This window comes from Fundulus heteroclitus, chromosome 11, assembly GCF_011125445.2.
Source record: "Fundulus heteroclitus isolate FHET01 chromosome 11, MU-UCD_Fhet_4.1, whole genome shotgun sequence".
Classification (NCBI taxonomy): Eukaryota; Metazoa; Chordata; class Actinopteri; order Cyprinodontiformes; family Fundulidae; genus Fundulus; species Fundulus heteroclitus.
This window is the reverse complement of record NC_046371.1, coordinates 31217619-31239210: the sequence shown is the minus strand read 5'-3', so window position 1 is coordinate 31239210 and position 21592 is coordinate 31217619. Positions and strand designations below refer to the sequence as shown.

The window sequence follows — 21592 nt, the reverse complement described above, 5'->3', positions numbered from 1 at the left end:
GCACCACGCGTGTGGGAGGAGGGAGCAGCTGAGAGACGCTGGCCGAAATCGGAGCCCCTCAACCGGATCAACCATGAGCTAGATCCTGTTGACTCCGTGGAGTCAACGGGACTTTTATAATCAACTACAGTATTTTCTTATCAAGCGAGCTCTGCATAGGGTCCAATGTAATTCACCCAGCGCGATGGGAGACTCGTTTTGAGGAAACTACGGTTGTAGCTCAGTGTCTGCCTTGCTGTGGTTGCAGAGAGGTGTCTGTTTTGTAGAAGAAATCATCCGCCGATGAGTTACTGATCTGGAAAAACCGAATCTGAAACCACAGAAAAACATTCAGATCCCAAATGTACAGCGTTCTAATTCTTCCAGTCTATTAGCAGCTTTCCTTAAGAGGTCGGACACTGAACGTCTGACTGCTGAGTTTGACATTACTTAAGCTTTAGTGCGGGGAAAAGCCATGTAGATTTGACCGACGCAGTAAAATGCTAACCAACCAATGGGAAGAAGTTGAGCCCTTAAGACACACCCCTCCTCATTTGCATAATGAGGCAGAAATGCATACAGAAATGTAAAAAGGACAGGCAGAAATGTAAAAACGACAGGCAGAAATAAATAGCATCACAGAAATATATAGGGTAAAAAAATACAAAGGAAGAATAAAACAGACAAAAATATTATAACATGCACAAAAATAAATACTTAAAAAATATAAGTAATTAATAAATAAAGTTGAAGATTATAACGCACAATAAATAAATAAGGTAATTATTACAAAGGCGAATAAAAGAATAAGCTAATAAAAAGAGATATATACATTTATGTCTCACTGTATAATTTAATTTCTACCTACATTTATTAATTTGGTGGCAATTAATTGTATGCTTATTTATTTATTGAGCATTTATTTATTTCTGTATTTATTTTTAGATATGGAAGACTTGGTCCTCCATATGCATGAAGTATTTAGAAATTCTGTATATGTCAATTTAAGGGTTTATTCTAAAAATAAAATTCAGTCAAGTATCCTAACTGATAAATCATGTTAAATAAAAGTATCTGCTTGTTAAAGAAATGAAGAAGGCTTTTCGGGCTGAGGTTTAAACCCCACAGACTAAAACAAAAGGTGGCAGAAGTTATCTCTGAAATTAATGCTGAAAATAAAATTACATTCACTGATGTCAAACTTTAAGGTTTTCCTCTGAAATGTCAAAGTTAATCCATGTATTAGTGGAAACTGCTTCCAATCAGCTGCTTAACAGCCAATCATACTGGCTGGGCTCATTACTGTCAAAGGCAGAGAGCATGAAAAACATGGATGGCTGATTTAGTGACCCGGTTCCATCCCTTTGGGATTTATGCAGGTTTTTATGGGAAGGGAAACAATTCATCGCAGTGAAATTGATCAGTGTATAACTTTTAATTAACGTCGAAAAGTACAAACCTTTAAACTGCCAGCCTCAGTCTGCTAACCTTCTCCCGAGTGAATGCTCTCCTTGCCACCTTTTCCCTGCGTCCTCCTTTCCTCCGCCTCCTGTTTCCTCCTTGCCCTTAAAGTGCGATTGGTCTGTTTACTCATCCACTCTCGCTTCAGCGCTGCCACACTCTTATTTTCGCAGCTTCTGTTTCCCTCTCCGCTCTATATTCCCTCCATGTTTACATTAGCTCCACCACCGAGTCCTTGTGGCTGCCAGCCATACTGTACGTGTTTTAGGTGAAAGCTAGCCTGTGTTTTATTGTTTTATTCCACCTCATTTCTTCTCTCATACACTTTTTTTTCTCCCTTTCTGTTACCTCCTCTGCCTGCCGTTAACAAACGCAGGACTGAAAACTAAAAGAAATGGGAGAAGAGAGGGGGCAGTGGTTAGGGGTGCCATTAGAAGGGCTCAAAATGGAGTCGACACTAGCAAACTGGACTGTGATTGTGGGCCTTTAATGTGGAAAAGTCTGCTTAATGGGGAGGAAAAAAAGGAGTCTGATAGATTGATTCGGAATGAAATTAAAGAAGACAAGAAAGGGAATCATATAGAGTAAATTGAGCATTACACACCGCATTACAGTGCCTCCTAATTAAGCGTGTAAAAGCTTTCTTATGAGGTCTGAGATAGTCCGTAGTCAACAAGGAAAAGGGAGAAGGCTCTCTCAGATGACAGTGAGACGGCTCATGCAGGAAGAGCGCGTGAGAACTGGTAAACAGTGAGGACAACTTCCAGGTCCGACCCAACTGTTTGTGTGAGAGGATCCGCCACAGCGCGTTTTGTCTGGTGTTTGTCGGCCCCCGCGCCACAGCTCTCCACCACCTGCCTGTCAGTGAATACACATAATGTGCGGCTGCGTTGAGAGTCTGATCACATCGCAGGCTATCTGTCTGTGTGAGAGCAGTGTGTGTGTGTGTGTGTGAGCGTGTCAGATCTCTTCAGCTTCAGGTCCTGCACCTTAGTTGTCTATGCATAGGGAGGCACTGTTAGGTAGAAGCCATTTGGGATGCAAAGATGTGCACGTCTGAATCTTAGTAGTTATATCTGTGCAGATAGTAAAATAAAGATGCAACAGAAAAGCAGATCTTACAGCGGCATATAAAGCTGTCCACGCCCTAGAGCTTTTCCACATTTTCTCTTATAAACACAAACTTTAATGTGCTGTATTTGAGGGGATTTTCTATGAGAGACCAGCACAACGTTCTGCATAAGTGTGAAGTGTAAGGAATACGGTACATGCTATTACGTTTTTGACAGAAAAAAATCTTGATTGAGCCACTGAGCTCTGGCTGGATGTTTAGTATTGTTGTCCTGGTGGACTAGGCCATCTTAACAGATGAATATGCCTTGATCTAAACCGGGGGTGGCCACTCCCAGTCCTTCCAGGCGTTCCAGGGGATGTTGTCTCATATGTTTAGCTATTTTCCTGTTTGAACACACCAGGCTGTGGAGATAAAGCAGCTATTGATTCAAGTATCCTGAAGCAGGAACACATGTAAAACATGCAGGCCCTTGAGGGCCGGAACTGCCCACCTCTGATCTAAACCATCAGCTATGGCCTTATATTTAGGGTACAGTTTTTTCTCCAAGGCTCCTCTGTATTGGGCTCCATCCATCTTTCCATCAACTGTGAGCGGTCCGGCCTTGTGGCTGAAAACTGTCCCCACAAAACGAAGCTGCCCCACCACCATGTTCCATGGGGATGGAGTTGTAAAATGGGAAAATATGGAATATCAACAAGTTTAAAACTGTACTTCATGTGGCTTCATTCAACAATTTACTTCTTATTAAAGCTCTTCAATGAAGGCCAGATATGTGTTATCCGTTGACAACTAATAGTTTTCCTGTTGACACATTTTCTCAGCTTAACTATGGATCTCTGCAGCTCCTCCAGAGTCATCATTAGCCTCTTAGTTACTTATAAGATTAACCATCTACTTGTCTTGTCTGTTAGTTTAGGTGTAGGTGTACTCTGTCTGTTCTTGGACGACAGACTGAGCTACACACAAAAAAAACCTCTGAAGGTGTTGGCTGCACTTGATCGTATTTAAGGGTGTCAATTTAAGGGCACATCTTCTCCCCACTTCCCCTGTCATGTTCGGCAAACATCAGTTTGTGCCTAATACCTTACCAGCAGTAAAATAAATTATCAAGGGTTGGGCGTTAATGTCTGATTGCAATGAGGATGTACATGACGGAAGGGGGGGGGGGGGGGGGTAAGGCCACATTGCACATTTGAGATTCAGGTTTTTTTATAAAACATTTTATACACCACATATCTTACATCTTTCATTTTACAATGATATGCTAATACATGTTGGCCTGTCACAGAAAATCCCAATAAGATACAAAAATACTTTTGCACTGTTACTGTGGATAATTTTATTTCCTATGTGATAGGGTATAAGTTTTCAGAGTATAAATGACATGGGCTTCTGATTTGCTTGTGTTCTTTCTTATTGTGAAAACATTTATTATGTCTCATTCATGCTTTCAACAGCAAATCGAATGTGGATTTATCTGCTTAATTTATGATTCAGAATAATTATGCAGATTTATTTGGGGAGTGTTTTGTTTGAATTTACAGCTTCAGTGTAACCTAATACAGCAGGAAATAAGCATCTTTATGAACACTGTAATGATTTTCTTATCAGTAAGTAGAGTCACTCTCCCTTCTGTGATTATCACCCAGTGCATGCAAGTCACTGTTTGACTTGCAGCCAAGCAGAAAAGAAGTACCAGTGAAGTCAAAAGTGTTTTCTCTGTGGATCAAACCATGTTCTTTGACTCAAAAGCCTCCGCGAAGAACTCGGAGTTTGCATTGACTTGCTGTATAAACATCTTAAAAGTCTCCAAGTCAGGTCTGCAATCATATCTTTAGTGGTTGTACCTTGATGTCAAAGATTAGCTATGAAGATTGTCTTGTTTGTGAGGGTGCAGGCTAGCTGTTGTTTCCTGCACCTAACCTATATGCAAACTAAATGTCCACCCTTAAGCTATGCTCCAATCCTTAATGAGATAAAGATAAACGAGTGGTATTAGTCTACTCTCACTTGGAAAGGGAATGTATACATTGCTCACAATGTGTGCCTCAACGTCCTTTCCATGTCTTTCCCTTAAGCCACAACCTGGAAACAGTTGAATTAATGTGGTTGAAAGCCTGGAAACAGCAGTTTAAAAGAGCATACGTCACCATTTCTATACCTTTTCTTTTTTAAATTCTGCAGTGGGATGTTGTTCTAGTTAAAATAAGTCTGCCAGCCATTAGCATCAGTGGTGAATTGTGACAGCAATGGTGATTAAAAAAAAAATTAAAACTTAATTTCTGTCATCATTAAGGTAGATGGGATTTCAGCATTTATCAAAGTAACAGTGTCACCAGAATACTTTATATCAGCCAGTCATGCAATGCTTGTCTAACCCATACCAGCAGTGAATGGAAGCAGCTGAAAGTCTACACATAATCATCAACCCATGTTTTACCTGTGCAGGTTTACTGCAACTCCATTACATTAATGTAGTTGTCAAATATTATTACAGGAATGTGATAGGTCTCATGACTCAGACCCTATGAGTCCATGTACAGTTATTTTTTCTTAAAACAATGTTTTGTTTGACACTAAAAAACATTTTCAAGCCAATGTTACACATGTGATGGAACGAAGTGAATTGAAAATGTGTAATGGTAAATGGCCTGTACTTGTATAGCACTTTATCAAATCCTTAGGACCCCAAAATGCTTTACACTACATTCAGTCATTCACTCACACGCTGCTCTGGGGCAGACTGATCAAAGCAACGCTGGCATACAGTCGGCGCCATCAAGCCTTCTGACCACCACCAGTAGGCAAAGCAGGTGAAGTGTCTTGTCCTGGGACACAACGACTGAGACGGTCAGAGTGGGGATACTAACCGGCAACCCACCAGTTACAGGACGAACTCCTTCTCCACCGTCATAAGATAAGATAAGATAAGATAAGATAAGATAAGATAAGATAGTCTTTATTGATCTCACAATGGAGAAATTCACTCGTCACATCGGCTCATACAAGAAGGTGCAGAGTAGGGAAGGTGCATTCAGTTATATACAGTGAATCTTCATATATACAATGGATCAAAAAGAATAGGAATGAGCATATGATGTCTTATTTACATTCATAGTGGTCTATATATATATAAACATATATATATATACTTATATATATATACATATATCTATGCGCCTACATACATACGTACCTACGCGTATATATGTGCATATACATTGTATACATTTGTACATACATACATACATACATACATGTGTACTGACATATGTTCAGGTGTTGATAGCAGCAGAAGTCACTACATCAGGATTATTGCACGGGTTGTAGTACAGTGCATTAATTAGATTATTGCACACAATTGTCATGTGCAATTAAACACCAGTTGCAGTCATACATTTTCTTATTTATTTGGTTAAGACACTGAAAAATAAAGTAGTGTCAGGTTTATAATACAATTATTTTTTTCTCAGAAAAGGCACCATCCTTTTTTCAACATAGAGTGTATTTTGGGGAGAGTAAGAGACTTTTTTGCCTCGCCAGTAACCAGCTGCACATTCATTTAAACCTTTAGAGAGGCCTTTTTCTAGAGGAATCATTTCTGTTTACAAAAATGAGCAGGTTTACCCTCTTGTTGTAAACACCACATCATCGTCCATACGTGATAATGGTGATTCCATTTTTAGGCAGGCGTGCCTCTGAATTGTCTTTTTGTGTCAGAAAGGTGTGCTTAAAAATTATCTGCTTTGAAAGACCGACCGATATTTTTCATTCATACTATCAAGATTATTAGGTTTTCTGGTTTGTAAATATGGCTAATTTGCCTTTATGTGTCATTTCTAAATCTAAAGCAGAAATGGTTAGAGCTATACTGAATTCTGTATTTCAATACCATCCAGTAATTATGTTGGGTACCTGTAGACATATATCTAGTATTATTTCTCTCATGCAACTTCAGGTCTCTGAGGAATAATAACAAATAAGTTTACACTATACCCTTTTCTCCTTCCCCGGTTTTGTAGTGCTGAAGGATTAAAACCAAGATAAACACTGAAAAGGTGAGAAAGTTCCCCTTCCCTTCAACTTAGATCAACCTTTTTGTCAGTGTTGGAAAACATGTAAAAGAGGTGTATGTTTAAGCTGATCTCAGCGTTGTGTTGTAGTTATTTCAGGTTGCTCAGCCACATCGGAGTTGCGGCAGTCCAGATGGGAGACAAAGAGTATTTGTGGACCTGAGTCAGCAGATTTTATACACAGCAGATCTGCAATAGCAGCAGCAGCAGCAGCAGCAGCTGGTTGTCTGAGATCAACCTGAACATGGCTCAGGGAAAGAGAAAGTGCCATGATTGACGGCTCTTGTTAAGGGCAGGATTTCTGAGGGGAGAACAGCGGCTCAGTCTTGTCAAGGTCAATCGGGGAGGTGTTTGGCAGGAGTCCAATTGGAGATTTCAGCTTGAAAATTGAAGATATGCAACCCAACCTGTGTGCCAGAGCTGGGTATCAAAAGGTCAGTTGAGTGTCATGGCAATGATAGGAGGAATTATGGGATGTGGTGACAAGGCCAGCGAGTTTTGGGTGGAGAGAGACGATGGTCTGGGCATGTCAGAGCGTCACGGAGAGGACGATATAGACTACAACACTGTTTCCTTAAAGTCTCCCACTGTGTCGCTTTTAAATAACAGATAAAAACATCTTATTTATTCAAAGGAGCCTGCAGAGAGAAATTATATTAACTAAACAGCACTGTTTGACCTGATTGAAAGTCTCTGATGCTGCTGTTTCTTCCTGTGAATTATGACAGATTTCCATGTTGTTATGGTAATCAATCAGTCGTTGTCCTTACAGGCCATGCCCTGTGTAAGTTAAATGTAAGCTCCGCACTGATAAAGCTTTTCTTTATCCCCTGTGTGGGAGCTTGACTCGACTCAGTATGCCGCTATGCCACACTGGCGCTGGAAATTATTTAATCACAGCCCATCCATATAACTCATGATGTACTGGCATTAAATCACGGCTGCCCAGGGTGTAGAAATCTGGAAGGTCTCGCCTTTGTCGCAGCTCCGGCTTCAGTGGCAACCTTTTATTTCCGGGACTGAATGCAGGCTTTCATTTGCACCTAACATCTGTGTTAAGGGTTTGTCTGCTTCAAAGGTTTTCCAACTGTGCGGCACAGCTCCCTGGGTGGGCGTGACACATTTGGGGAGACATGAAAAAAAAATAAAAAAACGTGGCACGTGGTTTAACTAGGACATTGGGAAGGTCTCTTTCACACAGCTTACACATTTTTTTTGTGAAAACACATAGTAGTGGATAATTATGAAGTGGAAGGAAAATTATAAATTTTGCAGTTTAGTTTGTAGAATCTGTCCACAAGGTGGCTATTAGTCATTCACTCAATAAATGTGTTTTTGCAAGATTAGTAACAAGAAAACTATTGTTGAAAGAACACAACAAGCCATGTTGGGAAATATGTTCTGATCAGATGTGAGCAAAACTGAACTTTTTTCCAAACTACTGTTTTTTGCAACAACAAAAAAACAGTCACAATGCACATTGCTTTGAACACACCATCCTATGGTGAAACATGCCGATGGGAGTGTCATGGTGCGGGAATACTTATCTTTAGTATTGAAAGAGGAGATAGAGTTTAGGAAAGTATTTAGGGATCGAGATAAATACAGAGCAACGGTGGAGATAAATCTGCTAGAGGGTGAAGAAAAGGACAAAGCTTATAGTCAGAGTGGCACATGTTACCCTGAGCTATGTCTGTAGTTATGCTGCTATAGGCTTAGGCTACTGGAGGACATCAGGGTCTATTTTTCTCACTCTGCTGAGTTCTCCTACTGTTCTCCAATTTGCATTGTTTGTTGTCATTTCAGCTGTTAACTTTTTATTCTGTCATTTATTTTTCTTCATAGTAGGTACACCTGGTCTGATGTTCTGTTAGCAGTGACATCATCTAGGGGAGGCAGATCACCCGCTATTACTATATAATGTAGAAAAGATTCCTGGATCAACGTGTGCTTATGTGCCTATTTTACTGTGTCTCTGCTCTGTCTTCTCTAACCTTAGCCGGTCGGGGCAGATGACCGTTCACACTGGAGGTTTTTCCTTCCCGTTAAAGGGGAGTTTTCCTTTCCACTGTCGCTTCATTCTTGCTCAGTATGAGAGATTGTTACAAAGACATGGAAAATGCAGACGACTGTCCACTGTGGCTCTACGCTCTTTCAGGATGCTGCTTGTCAAGACCCGATGCAACCTGCTGGGTTTCCTTAGAGAGGAAACTTTTTGACCAATCTGTATAATCTGATTGAATTTGACTTTGTAAAGTGCCTTGAGATGACTTGTATCATGAATTGATGCTATATAAATAAAATTGATTTCAATTCAATTGAATAGATGCTAAATCTTCCAGCGAGATAACGACCCAAAACATAGAACCAGAGCTACAATGGAATGTTTCAGATCAAAGCACATTCATGTACAAGAATGGCCTAGTCAAAGTTTAGAATTTGTGGTAAGACTTAAAAATTGCTGCTCACAGACACTTTCCATCCACTCTGATTGAGTGAGAGGAAACTTGCAAAAAAGAATGAGGAATTATTTCCATCATTAGATATGCAAACTTGGCATAGACCGACACCAGGAGGGTTGCATTTTAGCCACAGCTAAAGGCGATTCTGCAAGTTGGAAAGTCTGCACACAATTACATGGCACATCTTCCCGAAAATTGCTCCTAACCTCCTAACTGATGGTGTATTTCAATCTAAAAACACTTAAAGATAAGCTTTGGTCTCACAGTTCTTAAGGGATTCCTAAATCCCCTCTAGCTGATAGTACTGTTAACAAGAAATAGGCCATATTTTGAAATACAAGCTGACATCTTTTAATAAACCCCATGTTTCCACCACTTGATACATTTTTAAGAGGTTGTGCTCTTTTCAGGCATTTATGGTATTAAGTTGCACCAACGTCTGAAATTATTTGTACTTTTCTGCTGTTTTCTCTGAGAGTACTGTATATAGATGCCAAGATTACAACTGTTTGGCAAGAAACCTACAAAAACAATCTCTAAATCATTTCAGGCATTGTCTAATTTTACCATAAAGTCCTGAAATACTTTTTTCCTAGCGAAATATTAAGAGAGGACATTTTGCTGTATGTTTGCACAGAAAATGTCTTGCAAAATGATTCTGAAAATCTTAACAAGACATACAACAAATTAACCAAAACAGGACAGATCTGGGTTTTGCTTTGACCTGCAATCAGGATGAAAACTGATGAACTCCACTGACCAGACAATTTCTTTGTACATCTCTACATTTTTTTTTATATAAAAAGCACAAGGTACGATTTTATCAGCCTTATCTATAGTGATCATCATCAGATTCCAGATTATGAGCGTTATTCTGTGAGAGTATTCTGTCTGTACAGGAAATAATACAGCCAGGAAGTTGCATCTGACTCGTCAAATGCAGCCTGTTTGCTGTATTTTACAATCATGCCAGCCTTATCTGCTGGGCTTCAATGTTTCCTTAGAAAAAGCGTAGCATTTTCTGAAAAATTTGTGAAAACCTCGCACAGAACATCTTGAACATGTTCCCTTTACAACAGGGAAACTCGAGTTAAAAGACTCAAACCGATTATTTGATGGAGAATTTATGAGGAAAGAAGGGAAAACGCTACTTCTCTGGTTTTTGAGCTTAAATCAAACGAGGTGATGAGCCTTGGTTTCGCGACAAGTGGAGTTATTCATTTTGACTGACAGGAAGACGGCATGCTGTCTTGTGCCACAACAACTTCAGTTTTGAGATTGACACAGTCAGAATGAACTCAGAGACAGAGTGACAGAGGTTAAACAGGGCTGCTGTAGGTTTCACAGCATTCTCTGAGGGAGAAAGGGTAATTTTGTAAATGTTAATTTTTAATCAGCTTTGTTGGAGTATGTGTTTGTGATCAGCGACTTTTCAAATTGCTTTACCTTCAGTAACTAACTAGTCCATGTCAGTTCATTCTGGAGGATAAAGTTAACAGCTTGTTGGAGAGGGGAGGAAGACCAAAGCTGATCAAAGTCGTAGTAGTTTTATACAAGTGCTGTTGTAGTATCTTTAAAGGAGCATAGCGTAAATTCCAGGATTTCTGCAGACGTCTGCCCCCTCTGGCGACAAGTTGAAATTACACCAGTGTTGTGCACGTGCATGGGAGAAGATGAAAAACATCTGGTCGCTGCGACTGCACAGGTATTTTGTTTAGAGGTGTGATGTCTTAGTAAGAAAGATATAAATATTGAAGTTAGCACGTGTTCTCTCGCTAATGCATCGGTTACGGCGGAGGATCAACAAAGTAGTCAGGTGAACGAGAGCACGCAGTTAGTCACACCCACGCGCACAACCAGAGAATTCGTCCCGCACTCTCTCATGAATTGACTAATCCAGCCTATAGAGGCAACCGAGGTAAATAGAGGATAACTCATTTTACAAATCAGGCAATTGTGAGAGCATATATGAGAAAGAAAATAAATTATATTTAACTTGAAAAACTTATGCAACGCACCTTTTAACTTCCATTATTTTTCCACTGGATGGGTTTTTACGCTGGAAATGGACTGAGCTTATACAGCACTTTTACAGTCAAACTGACCACTCAAGGTGTTTTTCACTAGAGCCACATTCACCCAATTGCCTTCACATTCATACACAGATGGGTAGGCAACTTGGGGTTAAGTGCCTTGCCCATGGGCACATTGAACCCACAACCTTCCAAGTGCAAGACAACTAATGTACTAGAAATGTACTGAGAACATCCCATAGGAAAGCGCTTCCCATCAGGGTAGGTGTCTGGTATAAATGTAAAGCTGTACAAAAACAGAATAAAAGAGCAATTACTTTTTAGGCTGCTTTACTTTTATATAAGATTAAATCTGTTAGTGTAAATTCCTATGTTATTTTTGAGACTGTAGTTGTTTTGAGGTTTTTGGTTGTGTTGAGTCTTTGCCCCTGGCCCCTCTCGGATTAGCAGCTGCTTGGAACATTTTATCAGAACTTCACTGAAAAAAATTCTGACCGATTCCTTTAAGAATCCCTATATTTGACATTGGGGAAATAAATCGAGTTTAAGCTTTTTTTCCTGAAATCCCATTCACTGCAAATGCACATCAGATTTCGATTACAGTAATCATTTCCAACCAAGACTGGATAAGAGGAGTAATGAAAATAGAAACAGAGACAGAACGTGACATACAGTAACAACATGAGACTGGCACAGTGCTGCACTGATATGTAATCCAGTTACGGTTTCATCAGAAATGTGCCATCATGACACTTGATTGACACTGATATTCACATGTGACCCTTTATGATGTTTCCTTCTCCATCTTTGCCCGCAGGGAGCTGATCTGGAATCAGACGTGACGACTAATCTACATCAGAGCTCCATCAAAGCTGAAAGCACCGAGGAAAGAGCTGCTCCTATAAAAAAAAAAGAGAGAACACGCTCCTACACGTCGCCATCCGCCTCAGCTTCCTGGAGTTCACGGACCGTGTAAACAGGAGCCTGAGAAGAGCGCTTGGAGACTTTGAAGGAGTTGTGTCGGGAAGAATAGTGCAGATGGTGTGGCATCATCTCCTTCCCTGTCAGCCCCACTTCAAAAAGTAAGTGTAAGGGTTATTCTCTTTATTTTTATTTTCAAGAAATGGCCTTTTTTAAATTTTTATAGTAAATAAAAAAAAAAAACCTAGAATGATTCCTTTTTACCCTTTTAATCCAGATGTAACAAAGTGTGCAGCGGTAATTTGCGTACCTTGTGGCACCGCTCAGCTGGAGGTAGCCTGTGATGGCTCAGACTCTTTCCTTCCCCTTTCGCTACCCAGCAGCCTGCAGCATGCGCTTCATACATTTGAAATTGAGGCAGACTTCTGAAATAAGGTTAAAGGTTTTAAGATATTCAATCAAAGAGATTTCCTTACAGTTCCACAGGTATATCAGGTATATCAGGCTTTCATTGTGTTTTATATCTCGCCGTGACTCATACACTGCAGCATCCCTGCGTAAATGACAAGATATAAGCTCTACAATATTATAATAGACACAGAGTTTCTTCCTCCAGACTTAAAATGACACATATTGGATAGAATTTAATGACAGCATTAGAGAGAATGTTACTCAGTTTCATTTGTGCTGTTTCAAATTCATCCCTTTGCTCAGTTTTTCCTGTCATTTCCTTATTATTTAGTCTTTTTGTAGCAACAGGGCTAGACTGCTATGAATGCACCCACATGTGGACAAAGTGCAGGAGGGATGGTGCCGCATCATATTTTCCTGAATACAGAATACAGCAGTTGTACACCAGAGATATATTGCAGGACATTTGTAATCACTATCTTTTTCTAACCTAAAATAATCCAATTACAAATCAAACTGACCAGCTAATCCGCCCATGATCCAGCCGACTGATCACCGGTCATAGTTGAGCTGATCAAAAACTGGCCAGTGGAGAGGTGCATCAATAATACTCATCATATTGTTAAATATCTAAGTGGGGACATCTCAGAGAGACAGGTGGTCAGTTTTACATTGAGTTTTCTAAGTTATGATTACTTGTATGTGGTCTAAGCAAGATCATTTTATTTATTCCTAAAACTTGGGTAAAACAGGAATGATTTCTCCTGTCAATAAAATACGTCTTCACCGTTTAGAGTGTGATGATATTACAATATTAGCACAAACATTCTGAATAAAAAAGTACAACGGAAAAGCAAGTTATTCTGGTTGCTGCCAAAATGTATATCAATTGATTACTAAGTATAAAATATATTAGTTATGTAAAGTTCATATAGTCATATAATTTGAGTGAATCTCTGACATGGATGAGAAAGGCAAGCTGTAGCAAACACAACCCAAACAACCTTGCGCTGCCGCTCTTTCCCAATTTGTGGCTGTAATTACATCCAACCTGAATGAACTCATTAAAAACAAAATAACACTTATCAACAGTTAAATAGAAAGCCATAAAGCACCATTATCCCCTCATTTTCTTTTTGTGGGCAGGAGGCCAAAGAAAGCAATCGCTGAAGGTTTCTCTTGAAGCCTGCAACCATTAAAAAAACAATTCTTTTTAGACCGGCTTTGTGTCAGGGCGCCATCATTTCCAGTATCTCAGATTTAAACCCAAAATATGTAACTCATGTCAGATTAAATGTGCCATTCAAATTTAAACCAAACTTAGTGTAGCTCTGTATCACTTGATGCATTCTAAATCAGAAATGAACAAATTTGTAGATATAACAGTTTTACTTGGTATGAGATTGATTCTATGGTAAGAGCTTTGTTAAGAAAATCAGCGTAAAGAAACTCTTCACTCTGCTTGTTGTTACGTTCAGAACTGTCCGACATACGAAGCCTCGTACATGAGAAACCCCGCCCACCCTGTCTTATACACTGCATGGGATCATTTCCTGGCCTTTATGTTGGTTTGGTTCTTTTTCTCCAGGGATTTCTCATAAAAATTATAATAAACTCATACGGCTTCATGAGCGTTATTACAATTTTACAGCCACAAACTTCAAGGTACTTTAACGACATTTAACGTGATGGCCTAACACAATGTAGTGCATAATTGTTAAATGACTCGAAAAGGGATACAGTGTTTTCACCTTTCTCTTTATGAATTTTATGCCCCCTGAGATAATATTTCATAGAACAACTTTTTTGCCATGATTGCAGCTGCAAGCCTTTTGGGCTTGTTCTTACCAGCCTTGCAAATCTATGGACTGAACTTATTCTCATTCTCCTTGGAAAATAGCTTAAGCTCAGATTGTTTGTGAACAGCAATTTTCAAGTCTTGACAGATTTTCATTCAGATTCAAGTCCGGGCTTTGACTAGGCCATTCTAACACATTAATTTACTTTGATCTGAACCAGTCCACTGTGGTTCTGGTTGTGTGTTTTGGGTCACTGTCCTACTGGAAGGTGAACCTCTGCCCAATTTCAGGTTTTTTACAGCCTTTAACAGGTTTTCTTCTAATACTGTCCAGAGAACATCCTTCCACATGTTTGCTGTAGCCTGTATAGCTTGTGGCTGACTTTAAATTGGATTTTTTTATGGCTTTCTATCAACAAACCTTTTCTTCCTTTCACTTTTCTGTAGTCCAGATTTTTTGGATCTCATGAATTATAATTGTCATGTCAATAGAATCTCCTACCTGAGCTGTGGATGTCTACAGCTCCTCCAGAGTTATCATGGCGCACTTGGCTGTTCTTCTGATTTATGTTCTTCTGTCAGTTTAGATGGGCAATTAGTTTTGGTTCCCTTCCATTTCACAGTTATGCGCCATTTTGTATTGGTTTGTCACACAAGAACCCAATAAAATATGTTAAACTTTGTGATGGTAACATGACAATATATGGAAAACGTTAAGACTTTTGCAAGCGTCTTTCGAAGATACACCTGGCAATCTGGTGTATTTTAAAGAGAATTAGAAAGCAATCTAAACAGAAATTACTTTATGTAAGGGATTTTCAATGTTGCATTCCTTTGAGAAATACATTATTAGCCAAAGTGGATTTATACTGGCTGGCACTTTGCCAGCATTTATTACTTCTGTCAGTCCCAGGAATTGTTACTGTGCGTTTTCGCTTTCACCGAGGAGCCTAACAAAAGCTGCTCAAAGACGAAGAGACAAAGACATAGAGGGAAGCGGCTGCAGAGCAAAAAGGGAAGATGAAAACATTTTGAAACGCAGATGCAGAATCTAAAATTCATGTTCATGTCAGCTGACAGAACAGGCAAACGCAGAAGAAGAAAAACACCCTCACATGATTATGATGCTCAGTGATGGGGCGAAAGAAAGATGAGTCTTTGTCAGCTGCTTCATTGTCCCCACGAGTCCCATATGCATGTGGAGACATTTAAAAATGGGAGAGCAAGGACAAAATTAATGTCTCAGAAGAACTTCCTTTTTTTAAACCCCCTGAAGACTAAGAGTTGTTCCCCAGATATCCCGGCTGTGTGTGATGCTCAGGGGGTGTTGGTTTGTGGAGTGTTTAGAGTTTAACATTTGAATTGGAATTTGGAAAGCAGGGCTAATCCAAGTCTTAGAGAGGCAGAGGCCTCCAATGAACTGGGAAATGACATGAAGACATCATCTTAACAGCGCATCAAGGAGATTGATCTTATATTGGGCCAATTAGCATATAAATCACAGAGTTGGAGCAAAAACATGTTGGGAATAACATTAACACACAGGAGTAGCTCCATTTGAGGGCCAGCAACTGCTGGTGTGGGTTGTAATCACGGAAATTAATCGTGGGGTGACTTTAGTGTGCGTCATACTTTGCTAATGTGTTTTTCCTTTATATTCATCATATTGTGTGGATCCCACTTTCTATTTTAATAGTAGATGGATTTCACTTTAATTGGACATACTGACCAAAGATCAATTACATTTAAGTGTGTGAAAAACTACATTGAGCTGATTTTCATTCCATTTAATTTATCTCCACAGCACTAGACAGTTGTTCATGTTTGAGCCACACAGTTCTGCAATTACATCCCCTGCTTCTGTTCACTTTATATCGTCTAGTGAGCTGAAAACATATTCATATACTCTGAATTACTTCTGTCTTTAGTTTTTTTTCTCTCCAAAGAATTACTAAGTAAAGGTCAATGCAGTGCAGCCAACATGTTCATATTGATTCAGGGAGATGTGAATGTACTAAGAAGAAGTTTTTCCAACAAAGTTCAGGCATTCAGTGAAATGAAAATTAATCTACTGTCCATAAATGATAATTTTTGCAATATGAGTATTCATAATCTTTAAAATGAGCAAATGTTTACGCAATTATTCTTAGTTTGAAGACGAAGTTAAAACATTTTAGAGGCAGAAAGCCTACAAATCTTGGAAAAATATTAAAGCAGGGGTCACCTGTGCAGACTAAAGGCTTAGAAGAAATCAATGCAATGATGTGCCAACATTTTCTTCAATTAAATAACAACAAAACTGAAGTAATAATTTCAGCTGCTTCAGCTAGAAACCACTGATCAGGCCTGAAATCTGAGTGCAGAAATGAACTCAGAACTGAACCTCCAAAAGCATCTAAAGACAATTACAAGGTCGGTTTTCTATCACCTGGAGAACATTTGCAGGATTAAAGGACTAATGTCTCAGGACAATCTGGAAAAACAAATCCATGTGTTTATCTTTAGTGGAATTGATTTCTGCTACGGTGTTTTCACAGGTCTGCCTAAAAAGTGGATCAGACAGCTGCAGCTGATCCAGAACGCTGCTGCCCGCGTCCTCACTGAGACTAAGAAAGTAGAGCAAATCACCCCAGTTCTAAAGTCCTTACACTGGCTCCCTGTATCTCAGAGAATAGACTTTAAAATACTTCTGTTAGTCTATAAATCCCTGATTGGCTTAGCACCTAAATAAATCGCAGACTTGTTATCAGTGTATCAACCCTCCAGACCACTAAGGTCTTCTGGCTCCAGCCTACTCCACATACCTAGAACCAGAACTAGACATGGAGAAGCAGCATTTAGTTCCTATGCTCCATTTATCTGGAACAAACTTATAGAAAACTGTAAAAGTGCGGAAAGCCTGAGTTCTTTTAAATCAAGGTTAAAAACACAACTGTTTAGGATTGCCTTTAACTGTTCTAGTTAAACTGTTACTGAAACATCATTAGTTTAAGTTTGTTTTTAAAATCATTAATATCTGCTTTTAGTTTCCATTTTCCTATGTTTTATTGTGTCTCAATTTTCCTACATTTTATTCCAACTTTATTCTGTTTTTATTTTCCTATGTCTTAATCATGTAAAGCACTTTGCGTTGTCCTTGTACTGAAATGTGCTATGCAAATACATTTGCCTTGCCTTGCTAACACTGTACCCATGGGCACCAGGTAGCCCCCAATGGGGCCTAAAAATAACACAATCCATCAGTGAGATACATTTAAAAAAATTATATTCTGTTGCTCTTCGTTTTAAATCACACTTGCATTTGTATACATTTAAAAATGACAACAACTAAAAAAGGCATTAAAAATATGTTTAATTGTCATGAAGTTAAGGTGAACTCTGACTCTGACCCTTCGTATGATACAGTCCTGATAAAGTAGCTCTCAGTTTCAAAAAGGTTGGTGATCCGTTTTAAAGAATAAACTTTAATAAAATACAATCTTTCCATTGTTTGTTTAAAGCAAATAGGTGATTTTAAAACCCAGTTTTCTGAGCCTTGGGACTACGTCTCTCTAGAATGGGGAAGCACAACAATTAATGGATGATGCCTTTTAATAGCAGAGCAGGACTGTGTACTGTTGCAAAAAGAAATCAATTTTTTTTAACTTAAAAAAGACCTTTGTCACAAGAATTGATGTTTAGCTGCTATTCAACAAAGTAATTTTCAAAGATTCTGGTTGTTCCAGATTTAGAATTTGTGATCCTATAATGTCACAGTAATATGAACAATTGTAATATATATTTCAAGCAAAGGAAAAAGAGGATACAACACAGTTTATGTCACAGCCATGGCTGGTTGGGCTTTGGAGACGACAGTCAGACCACTGAGGTAACGGTGGCTGTTGTTTGTGAGCATAAAGTTATTCATGTATGAAACTGGGTCTTACTCTGGGTTTTACTGCTGGTACAAGAACATCTGCTGATTTCCATGGATCATGATAAATCAATCCCATCCATGTTACCCACGATAGTTAGCTGCAACAGTGACTCGTTTTTTGTGTGTGAGCCAAATTAATCAGTGATGCAGTACACTGACTTTCTTTTGTCATCAAAAAGCCATTTTGCTGTAATAACAAACAAAATAAAACCTAAATTAACTGTATACTGACTTTTTAGTTCACTGCAAATGTTTTCTGACAAACACTGATCGACTCTGTAATGCAGTAACTTCTGGTGACACTTGTTGAGAGGATAAAGGACCATCGCTGCCTGTGCAGAATAACAATGCTGGTTAGAAACAGAAAAAAAACATTGCTGTCTACCAAAATGTTGCCTGAATTTTTGTTTTATGTACACTTTATGTGATTTCCTTATGGTATTATAATAGCTCAGTATATTATTTTTGGAGACATGTTCAGTTTTTGATACATGATAAAAGCCCCATATGGCTGTCAGAGTAAATGTTTCGCTAAAGGTGTGCAAAAAAGCTTTTCTTTTCTGAGCTTGATTTTTACCCTGAAGGAAAGGCCTTGTCGTGTGACTGGGCCTCCCACTGCCTTGCATTTATATCGCAACTCGTCAGGGTTGAATTCAAATCTAACCAATTAAGTTAACCAACCTCCCTCTCTGTGTCTCTCACAAATAAAAAAAAAAAAATCCAATCAGAGTTGTTGCTGAAGCATGACAACCACAGGCTGACTCTTTGGCTTAAAGGAGGTAGAAGATAAATTTGCCTTTTATGAACCCCATTCAAAACTATCAAGTGTATTTTCTTAAAATCAAGAAGCTAGTGCTTCCTGAGATGAAATGGTGGTCTCTGTGCTATGTTGTGACAACACTGAAAACAGGGCTGGTTAATCTAGAAGCCAGCGAGGCCTTGATTAAAGCCTGCAGTATGACCGCAGTCACAGTTTGACACCTCTGAGCTTTGTTTACCAGCTACTCTACCAGGCTCACGCTGTCCACTGAGGCCCTAGTGTATCAGGCTCCAAGGTGCCGGAGTTTCTTTCTTCTTGTTTATTTCCACCTGCGGTCCAACCAAATTTAACTTGCGGGGACAAGTTAACTGACCCGAAAACCATAAACCGAAATGCGGGGCGTCTTCCGACATTCACTGGCACCCTGGTAACCGATGTGTAAAAAGCCTTGAATTGGGCATTTCATCCTTTTTACTTGTAAGAGCCCTCAATTTCCCACTGAACAATTTTGCTGCAGTTGGTCCAACATAGAGCTTTTGGGTTTTTTTCTACAACTCTTTGACGTTGTAGTGCCCTAAACCTCACCGCTCTTCCTACAGTGCTGGGATGTTTAGTCCTCGCCAGCCTCGTCTGTCACAGTTCAAACAGCTTCAAACTTTTGGTTGTTGCTCTGAATTTAGTTGTGAGAAATTTAAACAAAGAGCTGTTATTTTTATAGCCATTACCCAAATTATAAAGATCACCGAATGCCTGTCCTTCTTAAATGTGTTCTTGTCTTTCCCATTTTGAAGAGTGGCTGAGAGAAATGGGCCTTGTTTGGCATGTCATATACTCCAAGGAAACAAGACACTAAATAAGTTAGTCAAAAGCTTAAGGAACCTCTGCTCAATAATTCATGGGTAGCACTTGCATACAAAATGTTTCAGGAACATTAATTTCATTAGGATTGTTAGCCATGCCTATAATTGTGGTATACACTGGTGATTTAGAAAACAATGAAATAAATAAAGATAAAATAAATCAGTATTACATTGAGGGATTTTTTTCTGGCTTATTAATAATACTCAAATCAAAGGTTGGACTTTCAATTTTATTTATTTGAATTTCAAACATCATATCTTATTTTTTTCCGCAAAACTCTGAAGCAATTCCATCTTTTAGTCTGGTGATTATTACATTTTGTATTTGTAAAGGCAGCAGTAGTTCTGTTAGGAGCCAAAACTCTGCCCCATGCCACGTCTATTCATTTTGATCACAGGGCAAACTGTGACAGCTGCCTCCCAGAAAGTAAAGACATTGCTTTGCACTTTGTTTATAACCTCAAAGTCTAATGCATATAGAAATTCCTCCTGAATATTGTATTTCTTTTTTTCTGTTGATCAGTTGTCAAGCAGCTAATAATATAGATGTTTGAAAAGGTTGTTTGGCTGATTTAGACTACCTGCCTTGTAGAAATAGTATGAGAAAGGTCAGAGAATTTTGTAAAGCTCAAACCTACACTGCAAACACTGTTTATTATCAGAAGCATAGAAAACCAACAATATGAAGCACATGGAAAACTTTAATTCTGTCTTGATTTACAATGGTTATAGTTTGATTCTTATTTGCAGTAGGACTAGGGTGACAGAGCATCTTATGAACAAATCATAATATTTGTATGTAAGCATAAAGTGTGTTTTATCTAATTTTTTTTTGGGGGAAAAAAAAAAAATTTATTTATTTTTTTTCAAAAAATCGGATCGCCTGTATTATAAAGCTTTTATCTAAAGAAACCGTTTTAAGTAAATTCAGGCCGTCTTTAGAACCTAAACTAAACTAAAAAGTTTTTTTCATCTAGCTTTCCTGCCACAAAAGATCATTAATGTATTTTAGAAGTGGAGCAGATATCATGCCATGAGCCTTAAAGAGGAGATTTCAGCAACAAAGAAATTAAAACACCTAGATTTAGTTTTTAGCCCTTATATTAGTGACTAGCAGTACATAGCCAAATCCAACACGTTCCATAACCGCTAAAATAGAGTGAATGTGTGTCCTGTCAATAATTTGACAAATGGTCCTCGAAGTGGGTAAGAACTAATGTCTGCTTTTTGTATCTAAAAGAAAGTCCTGGATGAAACGATCAAAACTCCAATAGTAGAACCTGGCGAGGGGCCAAAATGACTTGCATAGGCCAACATCTAGCTCTGTTTAGCAGCCGGACTGCCATGTGTCAATAAAACATCTATTGTACTTCTTATATCCCTGTGTTTCTTCTGACTTTTCCTTTAACACCTCACTGATAATAACTTTGAAATGTCCTCCTTCAGTAACAGCTCCTCAGCGAAGAGTGTTGAAAGCTTATGCTTGAGTTGATTGAATGGACGCAGTGCTACGCTACGGGTTGCCAGATCTGACTGGTAGTTTCCAGCTCGAACACAACGTAAAACTTGCCCAACTAAAAAGCAAAAACAGTCCAAATCTCACCTCTTTTGGACTCGTGTTAAAAGTGTAGAACTATTAACCACAAATAAAGAACCCCAGCCCCCGCCACATTATCTTGAGGCAACAGCGAGTGCTACCGTGTGCACCTTCCCTCTTCTCCAAGTGCTGTCTCACATGCAGCTGCCTCGGCTGCAGTCAGAGCAAGAGAGCGAGGAGAGACCCACTCCTTTTCCTTATTGACAAATGTAATCCCCCTGGATTGCAAAGCGGATAAAAATATTA

General features: G+C 39.0%; 1 long non-coding RNA gene across 1 annotated transcript in view; it reads left to right on the top strand.

Moving 5' to 3' along the window:
- LOC118564592 overlaps nucleotides 1–12337 on the top strand; it is a 52625-nt gene extending 40288 nt beyond the window's left edge. Inside the window, exons 2-3 of the long non-coding RNA XR_004931959.1 lie at nucleotides 11901–12165; nucleotides 12282–12337. This is a non-coding gene — a long non-coding RNA (uncharacterized LOC118564592). The remainder of the gene's footprint in view (nucleotides 1–11900; nucleotides 12166–12281) is intronic.
- The last annotated feature ends 9255 nt before the right edge of the window (nucleotides 12338–21592 follow it).